A 22,681-nucleotide genomic window follows, 5' to 3' on the forward strand; every position below is an offset into this window, starting at 1 on the left:
GATAAAATTTTGTTCAGATAAAAAGTTTGTAACAAGTTTGTTTTAGTTGATGTAAATAGTTATTTTAAAAGAACTGCCCCTTTTTAACAAAACATTACAAGAATAAACCCAATTCTTACAGTAATTTCATGCTTCACTCAAGTAACAAGTTTGTTTTAGTTGATGTAAATAGTTATTTTAAAAGAACTGCCCCTTTTTATCAAATCTAAAGTTACCTAATTGATACAAGATCTGTGGGGTCAAAACAAAATATTACAAATGCAAAAAAGAGAGAATGTAAAAATAAACATGTTAACCATTTTTATCTATCTATCTATCTATCTATCTATCTATCTATCTATCTATCTATCTATCTATCTATAAAGTTACTAAATAGTTCCAAAATATGTACAAAAAATTTAATAAATGAAGAAAACACAAATACAACAATAACAAACAACCCTAACAGTTGCCTTATAGAACATTAAAGACCACCCCCCTCCGTCCCTCCGCCCCCCCCCCCCACCCCGCCCCCACCCCCACTCTCACACCGGCCCACCTGGAATATCACTTGGCCCACCTTTCAGCTCATATCTGGAGCCGGGCCTGCTCGTGAGCATGTCTTACACGCTCATAACATTTGACTAAAAAATGACGCCATATGGATGTCTCCAGTCTAGTGGTTTAACATGAGATATAAATCGTCTTGTGTATATCTAACGGGCGATTTATTTATTTATTTATTTTATTTGTCTCATTAATCTATAATTTGTTCCCTGGCAAAACGTTAAAATGAGGGCATAGTGAAGTTTCATACCTTTATTTAGTCTATTTAACTTTAACGTTGTAGCCTAGAGATGTAGCCTAACGTTGTAGCCTAGAGAGTCAAACTTATGTTTGACTGAATCGTTGGCTTTATTATTGTATATTATTGTATAGCTTCTTATACCTTTTACTTTTCTTATACCTACTTATACTTTTATAATGGCTATTACTGATCATTAAAACTGACATTTAACAAAAAAGGTTATGTCATTTTATTTTATATATTTAAAACATATAAAATAGCCTACATGTTGCCTACATTCTCTTCACTGTATGCACATATATAATAAAATAAAATGACACAACCCTGTCTCCTTTTGCTAAATGTTAGTTTTAAAGATCAATATTATAATGTTTATAATGTTTTTTTTTTATTGATCATATTTTTAAAATGAAAACAAAAAGAGTCAGGGTTGTGCTTTATATTTCGTGTTGTTATAAATAAGCAGTGAAGATAATCAATTGCGTTGCCTGAACCACATTTGTGTGGCCATTATGTATAAGATTTTTTTTTTTAAATGAAAATGAAAAAAGCCAGAGTGGTGGTAACATATTTTGTTTTATTTGTAGCCTAGATATACATGGGTGATTCTTTAACTATGGTACTTTTCTTGTCCCTGGATGAAATAATAAAAACTAAAAAACATTTCTTCTTTTTTGTTTTTGCCACACTTCCTTCACCATCATTCAAAGAGACGACCGGAGTAGCCAGAGCGAGCTGAGTGACGCGATCAAGTGCGCCACTGTTTCCATTTCAGAATTACCGGACTCGAGTCCTTCCGTCCTATAGGGAGTTCGTTCTCCTGAGTCGAACTTGTCAAGTCCGAACTTTGCTTACTTATTGGTATTGAGAAACGGCTATTGTCTCTTATCTATTACCCACAGTAGATGGCGGTAATGGTCTTTTAAGAATGCGAACCGCCAATAAAGCCCAAAGAAGAAGAACTGAGGAATGCGGAAGTGACGCGTGTCGCGTAGCAAACACCGACAGATCCAGCACTGAACCCCATTCACACTCAGTGTTTCTGAAGCGCGCTCGCTGGTAAGTTGATGAAATTACTGTGTTTTTCACTTTTAAACACTTCAGCCGTCCTCTCATGAATCTAGGCAGTAGTTGTGTTTTATGTAGCCAGCTTTAGTTAGTGTTTATTGGAAGAGAATAGTTAACTGCAGCTAGCTTAGTGACCAACACTTCACTAATGTTCGCTACCAGTCAGAAATGTGTAAATTAAACCCTGAGGTCATAGTTAAATAATGTGATGTTGCACTTCAGAGTTTTTCTGTCAGCCCTGTTTACATGCATGAGGTGGTCAGAATATTAGAAATACATCTGGATATATAAAGCACATAAGTACAGCAGCAGCACCCCCACAAATAATATGAGACCTCAATGCTAAAACCTGTAAATGTGTTTAAAATCCTGAACATTATAGAAAAGCTGAATGTATGGCTGAGCATACAGTATCATAATGCAATAAACATATAATTTGCATATTGTGTTGGATGAGCAAAATGATCATCCAGCTTCTTGTTGTTGTGTAAAATGTTGTGTAAGAATAACAATTTGAATAACTAGGCCTATAGTGTTTTGTATATATATATATATATATATATATATATATATATATATATATATATATATATATATATATATATAATATTTGTTTTGTTTTTATGTGTTCTCATTTAAAGGTACAATATGTAAAAAAAAAATTTGTCAATGACGCAATATCCACGCTATCCTCGGTTTCCGAGGTTATAAATGTTAATATTATAAAGCTCAACATGATGAAATGTTAGAATATGATCATCATGTTATTCTTATGTTGATCTGGCTTACTGCTAGATTCATATAGCAAACGAACTAACACATAGAATAACATTAACTTTCACCACACTCAAATGCATACTACATGTATATAAGTATGTTATGATCGACAGTGTCAAATGCAGCACTGAGTAGGCTTGGGCGGTATCCAAATTTTGATACCGTCAAACCTCCTCCCTATTTTACCTCGGTATACGGTATTACCGAGAATAATTAAAAATTACGACGTAAGGCTCAGACAGCGTCACCAAACGGTTGGCTTGTGCCTAAATCGTTCAGAAACTTAATACCAAACGCTAATACTGAAACAATAACAAAACAACATGCACAACAATAACATTTTTTATTAGCAACAAATAGCAGCTTATAAAAATTGCAAATACAATAGTCAAACAGAATTAAATTAACATAAACATCCAGAACAGTTTTCGCGCAAAGACGCGAGGTGCAAAGGTGCAGTGCGCACACAAATCAATTAAATGAAATCACACCGCCCGAACAACTTTTAAAAACAAAGAGCAGCTTATAAAAAAAAAAGTGCAAATAATCCCACAACACTCAACGGAGTTAAATTAACATAAATATTCATATTATAAAATTATTGCAAGGAAATAGTCCTAAATAAAAACTTATTCTTTCCAGTCTTCTTTCCAATGTTTTTTTTTAAACGAAAACCAAATAAAAATAGGCCACCTGAATCAATTAAATAAATAGAAATAAACACAGTGCGAAAACGAACGAATGGCAAGTGGCATCAAATCTAGTCGTCAAGATTTTTCGCTAGAAAAACCAGCATGTTAACTTTGTCCGGCTTTAACAGGGCACGTTGTGGACCGACAACTTTACCTGCAGCGCTGAAAACGCGCTCCGAGGGTGTGCTTGTGGCACAGACGCACAGGTACTTCCGTGCCACTCGCGACATCTGGGGAAAACGCTCGGCAGCATTTTTCCACCAGAGAAGTGGGTCCGCGTCTCCTTGTGTAACTGGCTCCAAACAGTAGGCTGTTATTTCAGCTCTGACTCGGTCCTCTACGGTGCCGATACCGACGGGACCTGCCATTGCGTCGGCTTTTTTTTGCAGCATACTTCCCAGAGTCATCTTTTTTCGTGGGGGTTCGGGTTGCGCCTCTCCCTCTTCCACTCTGATGGCCACTGGACCTGCTGCCTCTAAACTCACGATCTCAGCCTGTAATTCAGCCTTGGTCTCAGCCAATGCCTCATCCGTCTCATATCCTCCACGGTAACGAGGGTCGAGGAAAGTGCATTTTCGCATTATTTTGCGCACTGAATGAGATTCATACTTGGCCTCCAGCTTTGATAGAATTCCAGATTTTATTGACTTTGTTAGCTGGAGGTCATTTTCTGACGCAGCCAACACATTGTCCCTGCAGAGCTGGAGTATGGGGAGGATACATGAACTGGTCACATAATTTTCTCCTGACAAAATATCAGTGAAGTCACCGACTGGTTTCAGTGCTTCGTGGACAGCTTTCAAGACGTCCATGTCCTGCCAGGTCAGGGACAGGCTGCTCCTTCTGTCATCAGACAGGACGTGTCTGATCGCTTGGGCCTGCTCGAGGATGCGCTCCACCATTGCCAGTTTGGAGCCCCAGCGAGTTGCGCAGTCCTGCCAATGGATGGATGGATGAATAAATTAATGAATGATGCATAAACGATTGAATAAATGAATAGGCTTAAATAAACGAATTAATGAATAAATAGGCCTAAATAAACAAATTAATGAATAAAAAGGCCTAAATAAACGAATGAATGAATAAAAGGCCTAAATAAACGAATGAATGAATAAATAGGCCTAAATAAACGAATGAATGAATAAAAAGGCCTAAATAAACGAATGAATGAATAAATAGGCCTAAATAAACGAATGAATGAATAAAAGGCCTAAATAAACGAATGAATGAATAAAAGGCCTAAATAAACGAATGAATGAATAAATAGGCCTAAATAAACGAATGAATGCACAAATAAAAAGTTAATTAATGTATATTATTCCTTTCTCTTGATAAATGAAAATGCACTAGTGTAAACGTAGGTAATCACACAGTCTGCTCGGGAACCGATGTTCTCGAGCCATATCCTTTTCAGTGAGTATATTACTCGACGGCAGGAGAAAAATAAAACAAACCATTTTTAAACTTTTTTTGTTCAATAATAAAAGGTAGCGAGCGATACATCGTTTACCATTTAATGAAACTATAGTTTGTTAAATGAAGCCCGGGCTTATGAAAGTGAAAGTGAAAGCTTTCATTTATTTTTATCATTTATTTGATAAAAAATACAGATTTTTTTTTTTTTTTTTACAATTTAAAAAAAAATCTATTTTAATAAAGCCTACTTTTAAATATAATTTATTTCTGTGATGCAAAGCATATATGCCCCCCCCCCTTTTTTTTTTTTTACATTTGAGCCCCTGCCCCCGACTCTCTGCATGCACGCATAAAACGAATACCAAAAAAAGCATAAAGCATAAAGCTTACCGTTATGAGACTATGTTCTGGGAGTCCCAAGTCCACTTGCTTCTTGTGGAGTTCATGCTTACGTTGCCAGCTGTGTGAAAAGGCCCCGACAATATTACGGCATAGTCCGAGGGCGCGCTCGGTTTTTTGCCTCTGGTCATGCAATGCATTTGTGACAGCCAAGTTTAGATTGTGGCCGAAGCAGTTAAGCCACGGCCAATGCAGGGACCTGATTGCAGCAGAAATGTTGGCAGCGTTGTCAGTGGTTATGACTGAAAGTTTTTTCTCGTCAAGTTGCCATTCCTGAAGTGCAGCTTTGAGAGCAGCAGCAAGATTGTCCGCCGTATGACTCTCAGGAAAATACGTAGTTTGGAGGCATTTTGATTCAAGTTTCCAGTCAAGTGTAATGGTGTGGACAGTCAGGGACATATATGGTGTCATGTTAACTGACGACCACATGTCAGTTGTTAAGGAATAACTGTCTGCCGCTGACAGCAGCACTTGAACATTGTCTCTAACTTTACAATATAAATGTGGGACGGCTGTTTGTGAGAAATGTTTCCGTCCAGGCAGCTCGTACTGGGCATCTAGGACCTTTACCATGTCCTTAAAGGACTTTTTTTCCACTGTGTGAAAAGAAACCATTTCCTTCGCCAAGTATTTTGTCACTGCATCAGTACAGGTTTTCCAACGGACACTGTCCCTTTTGTACTTTGTTGTTTTCCCGAAGGCCGCCATTATCGTCGGCTGCGTACTGGCGGTGGACCTAGATGTAGTTGGTCCTGCATCGGGTTCGGGAGGCGTTGAAACTGTTGCCCTGAGTGAACTCGGGCCCATCCTCGCAGCAGTGAATGGATGGTGGTTTCGTATATGCGACCTTAGGTTCGAAGTATTTCCATCTCTCGCAGTGACCTTTTTGTTGCACAATCTGCAAATTGCCTCGTCCGTATTTATCGCCTCTCCCTTCTCGTTCGGTCGAAACCCGAAATACTGCCAAACTTCAGAAGATGTGTTTTTTTTCGAGACCAGGTCACTCGGTGCGCTACTCGCCATCTTTCCGCCTCTCTCGCTCTCTTTCGCCTCAACGCTGTCACGTGATGACAACCGCGCATACGCATTTTTATGCATAATTTTTTTTATGACGGTATTGAAACTGATACCGTTGCTATTTTTAGATCCCGCGGTATACCATATTACCGTAATACCGCCCAAGCCTAGCACTGAGGTCGAGTAGTACCAGCACTGATAATTTTCCTGAATCAGTATTTAAGCGAATATCGTTTATTATCTTTATGAGCGCTGTCTCTGTGCTGTGGTGCGGTCGGAAACCAGACTGAAAGTTGTCAAAGTATCCATTCGGGCATAAGAATTTGTTCAGCTGATTGAAGACAACTTTTTCAATGATCTTGCCTATGAAAGGAAGATTTGAGATCGGCCTATAGTTGCTTAATATGGTCTTATCCAGATTGCTCTTTTTCAGGAGGGGCTTGACAACTGCAGTTTTCAGGGAGTTTGGAAAACTCCCAGAGAGAAGTGAGCAGGGTACCCGCGGGGTCTTAAATGCATTGAAAAAGTCTTAAATTTGATAATCTCAAATTAAGGCCTTAAAAGCCTTGAATTTGGTATACAAAGTCTTGGATTTCGTCTAAGATTTCGACTAAATCTGCGATCAAAATGCAAGGCTGATATACAGCAGTGTTTTTAATGTTGATCATTATGCAAGCAAGAATGCAATGTTTCCCGCTCCACACGATTTCAAATGTGACATTGATTTTATACAACAGTAAAAAAAAAAAGAAAAGAAAAGGGTAACATTAAGTGATGTACTACATTTTAAATGGTTTTGTCAGGCTTATTGCTCTATTTTGCAACAAAATCTGTGGCTTTGACAAAGACAATGAGTTACCGCCACCTACTGGCGATTTTAATATCGTTTTTTAACATTGAATATTTATTGAACATTGTTTTATTTAAAGCATTATTTATGTTTTAAAGGTATTATAAAGGTGAAAAATGAAATGGGAAAAATCGATTAAATGGGGCAAATATTGTCCCTTAATGGAAAGATATGACTGCAGTCGTGGAAGAGAGGGGGTACGGCACTCTAAAAAATTGGAGAACTAAGGAAAAGGGATATGTAGAATTGCACAAGTACTACTGTTAAAGAGTGCAATGTCAATACAGCCTGTTAGCTTAATTTTAATTTCTCATAAGCTTAATCGAATTGGCCTAGAGAGAATAATTATGACATTTTCTGTCTAAAGACTACATATAAAATAGCTACCAAAATTAAAGTAACTGCAGTTTGACTAAAAGTAATGACTAAAAGTTGACAAAAAATGCAAACACATTTCGTCAACTAAAACTATGTAAGGCAGAATGACTCAAATGTGACTAAAACCAATAAGCATTTTCGTCTGAAGATGAAGAGTAAGACTAAATCAAAAATGGCTGCCAAAATTAACATTGGCCTACACACGTGCGCTACAACGCTGCTGCGTTTGTATTAAATATGACTAATAATTTAAACAAAATGTTTTATTTAATTCAAGTAGTCTACTTGTACATAATTATTTTTTAGGGTTAAAAATGTATACAGATTTGACATTTTCCCCTCATACTTCTGTCGGAATTGGTACGAAGTTGGCATTGAATTTCGTTTGAAATGGTATTAAAAAGGTCTTAAAAAGCCTTGAATTTTAAGTTGGAGGATCCTGGGGGTACCCTGAGTGAGGCATTTACCACTTCTAGAAGATCTGCTTCTAAACTGTTAAACACACTTTTGAAAAATGATGTGGGAAGTGTGTCAAGAGCGCAGGTTGATGTTTTAAGGTGCTGTACGGTTTCTTCCAAAATTTTGCCATCAATTTCTTTGTCAACAGAGTCTGCAGATATGCTTGGTGTTAAGGATATAGCCTTAATAAATAGGCCTAGTACACTAGTGTTCTCATTTAAGCATCTCTTCTTGACAGTCACAGATCTAGCTTCAGTGGCAGGAGAGATCAATATATCAAAGAAAATACAGAAATGATCAGACAGTGCTACATCCTTAATAACAATCAGTGAAATGTTTAGACCCTTACTGATAAGTAAATCTAGAGTGTGTCCACGATTGTGTTTGGGTCCATGTATATGCTGAGTCAAAAGTTTTTAAAACAGTTATTAACAGATATTCAAAAGATGTGTAACTCCCAAATGATATTTGCTTACATTGATAGTTAGGGCTGGGCGATATGTTCCAAAAAAAAAATCACAATATTTTTTTTATATCAGTCGATATCGATAATTATCACGATAAAAGTTTATAGGCATGGTTTATTTCTTTCAAGTTTATAGGCAGATTTTTGCTCCTAAGTGAAAGTTGTAGAAACCAGAGCGTTAACTGTGGTTTTAAACTACTCTTTTGTCAGAGCATATCATGACAAACACTTGCCAAACTGGTGAACATTTCACAAATCTGAGGTGGAACATTCAAACATTTGTCATTTTTCCTTATCAAAATAAATATATTTATTGGACAATTTCTTAGTTTCTGCATGTGCAAATTTTTTTTTTTTTTATTATTTGCATGAACATATGAAAATGAATAGACTTTGCTGCACGCCGGAATGTTATTGTGTGTAACACAATGTAGTGTCAGGTTAGAAAGTGAATGCGAATGGTCATTTACTGTGTCTGTCAGATGTCTACTTCACTTCTGAGTGGCTTGTTTTACGGTGCTGGGCGGAGCAGAGCGAGTGTATTCAGTTAATTTACGCTCGCTCTGTTCGCGTCAGTGGAAAAAAACGCTAATGCAGTCACAAACTGTTTTGAAATATATCGGCCAAACGAAAAGATTTATCGGCCAATGCCGATATCTAAAAAATTCCAAATATCAGCCGATATATCGGCCTCTGCGATTATATATTGGTCGACCACTATTCTGAAGTTCCCTGTTTACATCAGAAGTTGTTGCTTGTGGTAGGCAGCACGTAGTTGTGTCCCTGCTGCTAATGTTTCTGAAAAATGCTGTATAACTGCAGTTCATTATTAGTTAATGTTAACTAATGTAGTTTACATTTACATTTAGTCATTTAGCAGACGCTTTTATCCAAAGCGACTTACAAAGTAGGACTAAATTAAGCGAGTCATCATGAAGAGGCAAAAACAACAACAACGCAAGGAGTGCTCAAAATACGAAGTTCAGGCATTATTCAGAATAGCATAAGCCTGATAAGTGATGTTTCAAAGGGAAAGGATTTTTTTTTTTTTTTTTTTTTTTTTTTTTTATAAATGAGGTTAAGTGCTCACGGAAGAGATGGGTTTTCAGCTGTCTTTTGAATGTTGTCAGGGATTCTGCATTCCGGATGAGGGTGGGGAGAGCGTTCCACCAGCATGGAACTGTGAATGAGAATGTTCTGGAAAGAGATTTTGTGGCTCTCTGTGATGGAACCACGAGGCGTCGCTCGTTGGCCGATCGTAGGCGTCTGGTAGGGATGTAGGCTCGTAGGAGTGAGTGAAAGTAGGAGGGAGCTGAGCCTGTAACATCTGTAAGCAAGCGTCAATGCCTTGAACTTGATGCGAGCAGCGAGAGGTAGCCAGTGCAGAGAGATGAACAGTGGAGTGACGTGGGCCCTCTTGGGCTCGTTGAAGACAAGACGAGCTGCAGCATTCTGGATCAACTGTAGGGGTTTGGTTGCACATGCTGGAAGTCCGGCCAGAAGAGCATTACAGTAGTCAAGCCTAGAAATGACCAGGGCCTGGACGAGAAGTTGTGTTGCATGCTCAGTTAGGAAAGACCTGATCTTCCTGATGTTACTTCATCCTCCACAGTAAAAGACCTGGGTGTTATACTTGACTGCAACCTGTCTTTTGAAAATCATATTTCATATGTTACAAAAACAGCCTTTTTCCACCTTAGAAACATTGCTAAGCTACGTAATATGCTATCAGTTTCTGACGCAGAAAAGTTAGTTCATGCATTCATGACCTCGAGACTAGATTACTGTAATGCTTTATTAGCTGGTTGTCCTGCATCCTCAATAAACAAGCTACAGTTAGTCCAAAATGCTGCCGCTGGAGTTCTAACTAGATCAAGAAAATATGATCATATAACACCAATTTTATCATCACTGCATTGGTTACCTATAAAGTGCCGTATTAATTACAAGGTATTGCTACTGACTTATAAAGCCCTAAACGGCTTAGCTCCAGTCTATTTAACCGATCTTCTATCGCCCTATAATCCATCGCACTCTTTAAGGTCACTAAATTCGAGGCTTTTGGTCATACCTAGGATATCCAGATCCACCAAAGGAGGGAGAGCATTTTCACATTTAGCTCCAAAACTCTGGAATAGTCTTCCTGATACTGTTCGTTGCTCAGACGCGCTCTCCCAGTTTAAAACTAGATTAAAGACGCATCTCTTCAGCCAGGCATTCATATAATACTTTTAATCTTACAGTTAAATCCGGCCTCTAGTTCATAAACGCCAGAGGAGAACTGGCCCCCGACTGAGCCTGGGTTCTCCTAAGTTTTTTTTTTTCTCCATTAGGTCACCTGATGGAGTTTTTCGGTTCCTTGCCACTGTTGCCTTTGGCTTGCTCAGTTGGGGATATTTGGGGATATTTAATTGAATTAATCAATCAACGATACTATTGATCAGCATTACCAAACATGGACATTCCATTAGAAACAAACATTGATGTATTGTTTTAATTAATTACTGTGAAGCTGCTTTGATACAACCTATGTTGTGAAAAGCGCTATATAAATAAACTTGACTTGACTTGACATGTTGTGCAGTGCAAACCTGCATGATCGAGCTGTCTTTGAAATGTGATCTGTGAAGGTCAGCTGGTCATCAAACTTTACTCCAAGGTTTCTGACCGACCTTGATGGGGTGATTGATGATGAATCTAGCTGGGTGAAGTCGTGCTGTAGTGACGGATTGGCAGGGAGGACGAGAAGCTCAGTCCTTGCCAGGTTGAGCTGCAGGTGATGTTCCTTCATCCATGTGGAGATGTCCGCCAGACAGCTTGAGACCCGTGCAGCTATTGTGGGATCATCTGGTTGAAACGAGAGGAAGAGCTGTGTGTCATCAGCATAGCAGTGGTAGGAGAAGCCGTGTGCTTGTATGATGTGTCCCAGTGATGTGGTGTAGATGGAGAAGAGGAGGGGACCAAGAACTGAACCCTGAGGAACCCCTGTGGTCAGCTGATGTGCTCTGGATACCTCGCCTCTCCATGCGACCTTCAAGGACCTACCTGTGAGATAGGACTCAAACCAGTGGAGAGGAGTTCCTGTGATGCCCAATGCTGAGATGCTGGACATAAGGATCTGATGATTCACAGTGTCGAAGGCAGCAGACAGATCCAGGAGAATGAGGACTGAAGATTTGGAAGCAGCTTTTGCGATCCGTAGGGCTTCTGTGACTGACAGTAATGCAGTCTCAGTTGAATGCCCTTTCTTGAAGCCAGATTGGTTGACATCTAGCTGGTTGTTCAGAGACAAGAAGGATGTTACTTGGTTGAAAACCGCTCTTTCAAGTGTCTTCGCAATGAATGGTAGGAGAGAGATGGGTCTGTAATTCTCTACAAATTATGTGTTCAGCGTTGTTTTTTTAAGCAGTGGAGTTACCCGAGCCTGCTTGAATGCTGTGGGGAAAGTGCCAGTATGGAGGGATGAGTTGATGATGTGTGTGAGTTAGTGTTGCTTTCGTCAACGAAAATTATGACGAAATATTGTCGTCAACGAACCGTTATCACCTGACGAAAACGAGACGAGACTAGACGTAAATGCATGGTCACGTGACGATGACTAAAATACATGTATAATGCAATATCGTTGACGAATAAAAACGAGACTAAATGTGGTTTAAAAAAATAAAAACTATGCTAAAATGTCTCTTCATTTTCGTTGACCAAAACGAGACGAGACGAAATGTTATAACGTCACGACGAATGAGAGAGTTGTGCGTGAACCCATAGCTTTGTCGGCTTTAAATTCTGGATTGCGATCTGGTCACCCGATTATCAGCGAATTTAACAATATATTACTCCATTAGTTATTCTATTAAAATGTCTCATTGATGTATTTGACACATTCATAATCATTACTTTTGCCGGTTCTTTGTGACAGCTGCATGTTATTGGCAGCGTCTCTGGTTACATGAACACGTCACCGCATCAGCGCCAGAACATGGAGATTTTATTTTAGAGAATAATCGCACAACCTATTCGATATCCTATAATTAAATAAACTAATCGAATATCCAAAAATCGTGACTCATCCCTGCATGGAATCTCTTGTTTCTTTTCCCAAATCTTCACTCACGTCACGTCTCACCCATTTTCTAAAGGTATTATAAACGTTTCTTGGTTCGCTTTTAATTAGGCCTATTATATTCGTATTCTTTACTGTGGTAAAGTAGAAAAACGCTGTAGGACAGATGGCCTACATTGTACTTGCATGTCAAATTCTTTTTAACACAGTTTGTGCTTGTTATAGACATAGGGCGCGTCAAGTTTAGTTGTAAAGCGCGTTTCACACGCGCGGGTGATTTTTAGTTTCACTTTCTCTGGCAGCGCAATCTCAAACATAGCCTAAATATTTCGCCCTTGTGGAGGATAAAATTCGCTCTTCAAACCAATTTACATCAAGTAGAAAACACAAAGATATCATAAAGAGATCGATGGAGATCGATATCTTCGTGTTTTCCTGCGTCCCACATCCCTCTCAAAGCGCAGAGTGTATATCACGCGTCTTTGTGTGGAAATATAAAACGAGGTTTTTTTTAAATAACCCCCCAACCACCGCCGGTAGTTGGTCCATTACCGCGGTGGTAAAAAAAAACCTGCCACCGTCACAGCCCTAAATATAGGCCTACTAAATAGCCTATAATAAGATAGCCTTGTTTGAAATTCTATATTGACTGGGTTAAATAGAATCACATTACTAAAAAGAGACTAAAATACAATTTTCATTGACTAAAACTAGACTAAAATGTCATCAGTTTTCGTCGACTAAAACTAGACTAAAATGTCATCAGTTTTCGTTGACTAAAACTAGACTAAAATGTCATCAGTTTTCGTCGACTAAAACTAGACTAGACTAAAAAGAGTATGAATGTGACTAAAACTAATAAAAACTAAAATGACAGCCTGACACAAAGACTAGACTAAAACTAAAATTAAAACAGGCTGCCAAAAACAACACTAGTGTGAGTGATGGTAGAAGTGTGGGAGAGATGGCTTGTAGAAGGTGTGAGGGGATGGGGTCTAGAGGGCAGGTGGTAGGATGACTGGAGAGGAGAAGTGTAGATACTTCTTCCTCGGTTAGCGAAGAAAAGGAGGACAGAGGGATATTGGCTGTGGAAGGGGTCAGTCTGGGTTCCTGTGTGTGTGGAGCTGAGAACTGACTGCTGATAGCTGTTTTGTTTGTGAAGAAGTTCGCAAAATCGTCAGCAGTTAAGGAGGAGGGGGGTGGTGGTGGAGGTGGACAGAGGAGAGAGTTGAATGCAGGGCTTAAAGTATTCCGGCACCGTGCCGGATCTCCGGCGTGCGGCCGTGAGGAAGAAAAATAAATAAATTTGAATCTTGCATGCGGTTTAATATTTTCGACTCAATTGATTTCACCTACCAATCATATGAAAGAAACGCAGCTCTACTAACGTTACAAGCCTATCAGAAGCAGAGCAGGGCGGGGCCTGGCAACACAGTGTGATTGAGATTTATACGTCACGTTAACGTTGTGGGGGAAAGGAGCGCTAGTTCATGAAGCTTTGGATGATGTCCTGCACGGGCGTAATTTCCTATGGGGACACTTTCCAAAATCCCGTTGTCCTCCCCACCCCCACTCAAATTCGTTTGTTATGATGTTTAACCGCACGCCGTCATTGACACGGGGGAGCAGGACCGAGCCTGTGTAAAATAGCTCACTGAATGTTCTAATGAGCGAGTAACTTAGCGGTTGCAGCACATACAGCGATGAAGCGCCAGAAACAACAGGTAACGGTACGTGACTTAATGTCATCATGGATGAAAAGAAAGAAAGGAGAGGTGTGAGTTGGTTCAGTAAATTAGCTCAGGTCAAGATAATCATCTTTTCTGTCTACACCTGTTGATAACTGAGCTAACGTTAACATATGCTGCTCCTTGGTAACTTCAGACTTGGCTAAATATTTCATTTGAATATTTAATTAAATATTCTGTGTAGCTTACAAAAAAAAACACATTCTGTGTAGGCCTACCATGAAAACGAGTCCACTTTAAACCGCAGCATTTTCTGTCAGCAATGTACAACAAGTAGCCTAACGTTAGTGCTGTCAAAGTAAACGCATGCGATTTAATTTGTCCAGCTTTAACGTATTAAAATATTTATCGCAGCGTCTGTTCTTTCTGTCATCCTTTGGGTTATATGATCATGCTCTCCTTCACGCAAATGTTTTAAACTATCAATGCGCGAGAAGACAAAAGAGAACGCGCTGTCAGTGAATGAATGTCCTCCTGAAACACACACACACACACACACACACAGAAAGACGCGCGCCAGTATCGCATTCGCAGTCGACAGCGCGCCATCGAGTTCCCTTTCGCGCTTGTACGAACCATAACACACACATTTAGGCTATGTCAAAATGTCAGTTTTGTCGAGTATCTTCACAAGAACAGTAAAATGAGTTAAATACAATCTTAAATAGTTCGTAAAGAGTAGAGAATGAGATGCGTGAGATCCTGTCAGCAGCGGCTGGTAAGTGACAGCAATTCTCTCTGTTAGTAAAGTTAACCAAAGAACAATGGGAACAGAGAAAATTACTAACTGCCAAACGCTTAAGGATTAATCTATTTTTCATTTATAATTTATGCAGTGCGGACTGTTTTATAAACATATTCAATTTCTATATAATTCACATTGGTTAGACAGGTAAGGTTCAGGTAAATATTACATTTATTATGGGTTTAAGTGATGATTGTTTTAAGTTTACTTAAATTAAAAGTTGTTATATTTTTTTAAGCCTAATAAATGTTTCAAATTTTGGACAAAGAGACATAAGTAGCTATATCAGTGATACTGGTCTTTGAAAATAAATGGTGCCAATGAAGCCCAAGGCACCGCACCCCCCCCCCCACCCCACCTGCGCCTCCCAAAAAATTGTCAGGCTCAGGATTTTTTTTTCACTTTAACCCCTGTGAATGTCTTGAAGAGTGATCGTGTGTTGGAGGAGCTGTTGATCTTGTTGTGGAAGTATGAAGATTTTGCAGCATGAACATCCACAGAAAAGGAAGAGAGGAGAGATTTATACATACTCAGGTCAGATGCATCTTTTGATTTGTTCCATTTCCTCTCTGCTGCCCTGAGTTCGGTCCGGTGTTCACGAAGAACCTCAGACAACCAGGGGTTGGAGGGAGTAGCACGTGCTGGCCTGGAGGAGAGAGGGCAGAGAATGTCTAGAGAAGAGGTTAGAGTGGAGCATAAGGTGTCCGTTGCGGTATTCACATCCAGAGATGAGAATTGTGAGGGTGGGGGAAGAGAAGATGACACGGCAGAGGAGAGATGGGAGGGGGAAAGTGAGCGCAGGTTTCGCCTGAAAGTGACTGGTGCTGGGGGTGGTGGTGCAGGGGTAGAGAGTTGTAGGCTGAAAGTAATGAGGAAATGATCTGAAACATCGAGAGGTCTCACCAAAATGTTCTCTGTGGTGCAGTTGCGTGTGTAAACCAGGTCCAGTTGGTTGCCTGATTTGTGAGTACCTGTAGTGATGAGTCGTTTGAGATCAAAAGAGGCTAGGAGAGAGATGAAGTCTGTTGTATGCGGCTTTTCGAGATGGATGTTGAAGTCACCGAAGACTAGAAGCGGGGTGCCGTCCTCAGGGAAAGTGGACAGCAGCACATCCAGCTCATCTACAAAGTTACCCAGCTGACCTGGGGGGCGATAAATGACTACAATATGGATCTTAGTGGGAATTGTAAGTGTAATAGCATGATATTCAAATGAGTTGTTATTGCATAGAGAAGAGAGCGTGGAGTATTTGCAATTGTTAGAAACGAGAAGCCCTGTACCCCCACCTCTCCCAGACTGGCGAGGGGAGTGGGAGAAGGAGAAATTGCTAGAGAGAGCAGCGGGGGTTGCTGAGTCTTTTGGACGAATCCAGGTCTCAGTCAAGCCCAAGATACTAAAAGTAGAATGAGATGCAAAGGCTGGAATGAAGTCAGCTTTATTGACTGCTGTCTGACAATTCCATAGACCCACGGAAAGAGAGAGAGGAGTGTATGAGGATGAGAGAATGGGACGCATATTGGCAGTATTGCGCTGCCTTTTGAGCGTGATGAAAGGGCGTTGCCGAGAGGTAACAGGAATGTATTGAAAGCACATGTTGATTAAGGTGAATAATAAGATAAAAAGAGGGAAGGAAAGGGGGGAAAAGAGATACTTAAGTGCTTTTCTGGTGTCCTTGCTCGGTGGAGTCGCGCAGGTAGAGTCGATGGTCTTTACCCGCGTCGGTCTTCACACGAGGAGGCTGAACACGAGAGCTGAACGCTTCCGCTGACGCTTCCACGACAGCGCGCAAATTACACCGATATAGATAATGCTTTCACCGCTTGAGTGAGTACAGCTGTTTCGGTCGGGCAATTAAGTGAATGACGCGAAAATGTGCCAAATTGAAAGTGCTAGGAGCAAAGGCTTACGTGCAAATTAGACTGCAACAATAATAAGTTTCACTCGCGGCTGTAACTTAACTAATTAACCCTCTGGGGACCAAGCTGTTTTTGGGGTCCTTGAGATGTTCTGACATGCCTTGACATTTGTGCTTTTTTCAGTTATTTATAAACATGTTATTGGCAAAGGTGTAAATTCACTCTATATAGCACAAACAGGGCTACCATAATATGCAAGCAACGTGTATGTAGATGTTTGTATTTTTAAGAGAATAATGTTTATGCGTGGTTATTGGAAAAAAATAAAATGAAAGTTGCTGATTTAAGAACACAAAACACATATTAAATATGTGTCCACAAGACTTTTGACTAATTGATGTTGTCCCTTTGAGTTCTAGCTTCAAAATTATGTGAAAATCATCCTGCCTTATTGTTCACATAAAACACTACATTGATTTAAACATTGTAAAACAGTTTTTTTTGTCAGAAGAGGTTTATGCGTGGGAGTGGTAATGGGTCATCAATATTAATGAGATTCAGACCAGGGGTGTGACATAGACACTCCCTCAAGTGCTAATGGGCCATCAGGTGAGGCAGCCTGAACAAAGAATGAGGAGATTCAAATGTTTTGTTTTTCAATCTGTTTTATTGTAATTTTGTAAAAACAAAAGTAAAGGCAGGTATCTCTGAATGTTTGTCTTGGCCCTATTTGCCACATTCCTATAAAAATAATAATATTAATAAAGGTTAATAAAGGTTGATCAAAGTACTATCAGCATGTCAGGGCAGGGCAATCAGCATGTTGATAAAACAAAAAATATATAAGCTCAAACAATAGCCTAACACATTTGTGCACTTCATTAACCCTCTGAGGTCTGAGCTGTTTTCTGGGCCCTGGAGGTGTTCTGACATGCTCTGACATTTGTGGTTATTTCTGTTACTTGTGACATTTTCATGGCTAAAGTCTAATTACACTGTATTCAGCACAAACTCTGCTACAATAATATATCAGCAGCATGTATGTAAAAGTTTGTAGTTTTGAGATAATGACATTTATGCGTGGTTTGTGAAAATACAAAAATAAATTCTCACTGAAATAAGGCCATGAAACCCATACTGATTATTTCTTCACAAGACTTTTGAAAATTGTATCACGTAGCCTAGAATATGTGCTCTAAAACTATGTGAGAATCACCCTGACTGCTCATTCAGAGAAGACAATATATTGATTTAAACATTTTACGACGTGTTTTGTGTTAGAAAGCAATATGCGAAGGGGCGGAGCACCTCATTAATATGAAAGCTTTCCACACCTGAGAAAGACAAAGAACCTCCCTAATGGCCCTATTAGAAGCTTATCAGGGCCCATCATTCTGACCACCCTTGCACAAAGAATGAGGAGATTTAAAAAAGAATGGCTTTTAAAATTGTTTGGATTTATTTACAACACAACATAATCTAAAGATACACAACAAAAAAGCACTTATTGAAGAAAGAGACCTTTGTGCCATTCCTAAAAACATTGTACATACCTTTCATTTTCTAAGGTGTTTGATTTTCACTTTACCATGTTCATGTACAGAGACATGTACTGTGAATGTTGAAGTCAGCAGGACTCAGTGGCATCTGGGCCCTGAAAAAAAAAAAGTGAACATACTGATATCAAGAGAAAGGCCTGCACGATTTTGGGAATACATTTTAGATTTTTCTTGTTAAAATTGCTTTTTAAAATTCACAGAATACACACACACACTCACACAAATGTTTCCAACAATATATAATGAACACCAGGTTTGTTGTGCCTTGTAGGTATAGGCTATGCGCAGTGCTGCATAAAATAATAACAATATAGCAGCCTATATATATTTTCAAAAAGATTTCAGTAACAACTAAGCTACAGAAAAATATATTGATTATCATGTTACTTCAAATGTTTCCATTCGTTATGATGATATGAAATGAGATAATAGTAAAAACATGAAGCCGTTTGGAGCGTTTTGCTTTTCCAAAATATGATACATTCAAACGCGATCGCGATCAAAAATATGATACATTAAAACGCGATCGCGATCAAAAATATAATACATTAAAACGCGATTGCGATCAAATATAAAACATTATGGTTAGGCCTACCATATACATAGCCTATCTACGTTTGAGCAGATATCCACAAACACAGTAACAGTAAACACGGGTCTAAATATTATAATATTCACCATATATCTAGCAACAGTTCAACTGCAATGTGAAATTTATGCAACAATAGCAAACTAATATGTAAGAATTTCTTACCTTATCTTTCTTGTCTTCAAATATCGTTCTTCTTCTTCTGATGTAAATCCAATGTAAGCTCAGGCACGTCTTTCAAACTCGACGAGAAGTGAAGTGTTTTGTTGTTGAGGTAATGAGGGCGATCGCGTTCCATGTGGAGATTTGCATGTGAATATCTTTTGCGCGAGTGGGCGTGGCCGAATTAAAAATAATTAGGAAGCGTTTGAGAAGCTGGAAATCTTGTTGGTTTTATACAAATTACTTAAACAGAGAATATTTGTTTTCGTTTTGAATCCGATCATTTAAAAGTACACACTTAAATGTTTATAAAGGTGTATGGCTCATAAATGTGTAACAAGTATTCGCTGAGTTTTGTTTCAGTTTATAGACGTGCTCAAGAAAAAAAAGTTCACCGCGACGGAGAGGCAGAACGCACACAGTTTATTTTCTTTATTTTACAAAAGCACAATGTTTTGATTTGATTGGAAGTGGACACATACAAAAGTAGAAATACCACAGATTCTTTTTTTATATTTATTTTTTCTGTATGACCATAAATGACGGAGAAATTTAAGTTTAAAGTGCTACAATGTGGAGAAAATCCAGCAAAACGCGCCGGCGCGTTTGTCGACCTCAGAGGGTTAACTGGGTATATTTACACATTTCAGCACATTTACACACATTTACAACTGATATTTGCGAGCATGCATCGTTAATGATAATGAGGCAGCATTTATATAGTCAAAATATAATCTAAACACCTACTAGGCCTACTTTCTAAAATAATTTCTAAATTCTATCTTTCATACATAATGATCTAAACATATCATTTAGGCTACACATACAAATACAAATTTCCTAACCAAGGGGTGTAGCATGTACAAAAAAAAACAAAAACACATTTTTGACGTTGAAATGGTACGAGATATTAAATTCATGGTAGGCTATAGATATGCACTTTCATTAGATCGTGTTGAATATAGGTAGATATCAAATGTCAATACTCTGGATGGCAAGTCCACCCAGTATAATATGTAAGCTCATGTTTTGAATAGCTTGTCAATTAATGCAAGTAAGAATAAATACTTACTCATCCGAAATTCTATCCACGGCTGGACAAAATACAAACGGTCGTCATCAAAGTAGTCGCGCTCCTCTTCTGATGAAAATCTGGACTCTTCGTCGCTAGTATCCAGGACGAACTGAAGGGCTTCCGCACCGGTGTACCGTGTCATCTTCCCAACGCGCAGGTGACGAAATGATGAAACTTGAAGCGTTTAATGCATTTGCTTGGGGGCGTTTACCTGTTTTGCATAGATGGCTTAGCACATTATCTTGTGAATAGCGCGCTCTGTGAGTAGGCGTGAACGAATTAAAGTCAATGAGCTCGTAATGAGCTCGACTGGAGTTGCTCTCTTTTTATACAGATTACAGAAGCTGATATTTGTTTTTTATATAAATGACTTCATTTAACAGATGCGATCTCAAGCTAAATGCCCGTGGGTCTGTTTGCCTGTTTGACTGAATTTTCGCGGAGTTATAGATCATTTTCGAACGCGTTTCAAATGGGAGTTTACTGACAGAGAAATCGCATCATGTTAAAGTTTCTTTATTTGTCAAAAAGCAAAACACTTTATTTTTATTGTGAGTATACAGAAAAAAAATAGAAACTGAACAGGATCGATTGATGTATAACACGAAAATTAAAGATCAAAATTAACAGAGCATTTTGTGTTTATTTTTCATTGCTAAAAAAAAAACGAGCAAAACGTGCCGGCGCGTTTTTGGTCCCCAGAGGGTTAACCTTATTGTAAAGTGTTACCAATGATTTTTTGTCTGAAGGATTATATTGCTCATTAGAAATAACAATAGGATGTTGGTTAGAAGTCTATTATTAAATGCCAGAGATTCAGTATGCTGAAGTTTTTATTAATTTACTACAAGTACGCTGCTAGTAAAGGCACACATTTATTTTCCTGTTGGTTCTTTGCAATTTTGGGACAAATGCTGGCAAATGTATCCTTACAGTTAACTTGCCAAATCACTTCCATTTGTTTTATTGATAAAATTAATATATTGGAAGTTTGTTTGTTATGGGTCATCATAAATAGCCTACTTTGCTTTAAAAGTACCAAGTAAGTAAGTAAAAACATTTTTGCTGAAGTTAAAATTAGATGATAAAAGGATATAAAATATAAAAATATAGAAGATAAAATATAAAAGCGATAGAGCAAAGTACGTCCGAACATTAGCTGAGCAGGAAGTCAAAAAAAGCTTAGCGCAGTTTCGTTCTACTTGTTGGGCAACGTTGTGGTGTCAGCACGACTGCTAACAAAATTTTGCTCGCACAGAATCGTTCGGTTTGTAATACGTACCGAACGGTTTAATATGAATGTGTATTGTTACAACCCTAGCCTGGACACGACAACAATGCAGTCCTGAAGTGTCAACTAGTGTCTCTCCCCTGTGAAGGTCGATAGGTATGCGCGTTTGAATATATACACTCACCTAAAGGATTATTAGGAACACCATACTAATACTGTGTTTGACCCCCTTTCGCCTTCAGAACTGCCTTAATTCTACGTGGCATTGATTCAACAAGGTGCTGAAAGCATTCTTTAGAAATGTTGGCCCATATTGATAGGATAGCACCTTGCAGTTGATGGAGATTTGTGGGTCGAAGCTCCCGTTCCACCACATCCCAAAGTCAAAAAAAGCTTAGCGCAGTTTCGTTCTGCTTGTTGGGCAACGTTGTGGTGTCAGCACGACTGCTAACAAAATTTTGCTCGCACAGAATCGTTCGGTTTGTAATACGTACCGAAGGGTTTAATATGAATATGTGTATTGTTATAACCCTAACCTGGACACGACAACAATGCAGTCCTGAAGTGTCAACTAGTGTCTCTCCCCTGTGAAGGTCGATAGGTATGCGCGTTTGAATATATACACTCACCTAAAGGATTATTAGGAGCACCATACTAATACTGTGTTTGACCCCCTTTCGCCTTCAGAACTACCTTAATTCTACGTGGCATTGATTCAACAAGGTGCTGAAAGCATTCTTTAGAAATGTTGGCCCATATTGATAGGATAGCACCTTGCAGTTGATGGAGATTTGTGGGTCGAAGCTCCCGTTCCACCACATCCCAAAGATGCTCTATTGGGTTGAGGTCTGGTGACTGTGGGGGCCATTTTAGTACAGTGAACTCATTGTCCTGTTCAAGAAACCAATTTGAAATGATTCGAGCTTTGTGACATGGTGCATAAAGGGATGGACATGGTCAGAAACAATGCTCAGTGTGCCAAGAAAACATCCCCCACACCATTACACCACCACCACCAGCCTGCACAGTGGTAACAAGGAATGATGGATCCATGTTCTCATTCTGTTTACGCCAAATTCTGACTCTACCATCTGAATGTCTCAACAGAAATCGAGACTCATCAGACCAGGCAACATTTTTCCAGTCTTCAACTGTCCAATTTTGGTGAGCTCGTGCAAATTGTAGCCTCTTTTTCCTATTTGTAGTGGAGATGAGTGGCTTCACAAATGCAATTTGCTGCATACCTCGGTTGTAACGAGTGGTTATTTCAGTCAAAGTTGCTCTTCTATCAGCTTGAATCAGTCGGCCCATTCTCCTCTGACCTCTAGCATCAACAAGGCATTT

The 22,681-nt window shown here is 39.1% G+C and overlaps 1 protein-coding gene across 1 annotated transcript in view; it reads left to right on the forward strand.

Annotated features, from left to right (window-relative positions):
- The first annotated feature begins 1,723 nt into the window (after positions 1-1,723).
- The window catches only part of LOC308703669 (uncharacterized protein), a 35,028-nt gene continuing 14,070 nt past the window's right edge, over positions 1,724-22,681 (forward strand). The window contains exon 1 of the mRNA XM_081387412.1: positions 1,724-1,846. The gene's annotated coding sequence lies outside the window, so the exon portion shown is untranslated. The remainder of the gene's footprint in view (positions 1,847-22,681) is intronic.

Source organism: Scardinius erythrophthalmus (assembly GCF_964197995.2).
Source record: "Scardinius erythrophthalmus genome assembly, chromosome: 1".
NCBI classification, from domain to species: Eukaryota; Metazoa; Chordata; class Actinopteri; order Cypriniformes; family Leuciscidae; genus Scardinius; species Scardinius erythrophthalmus.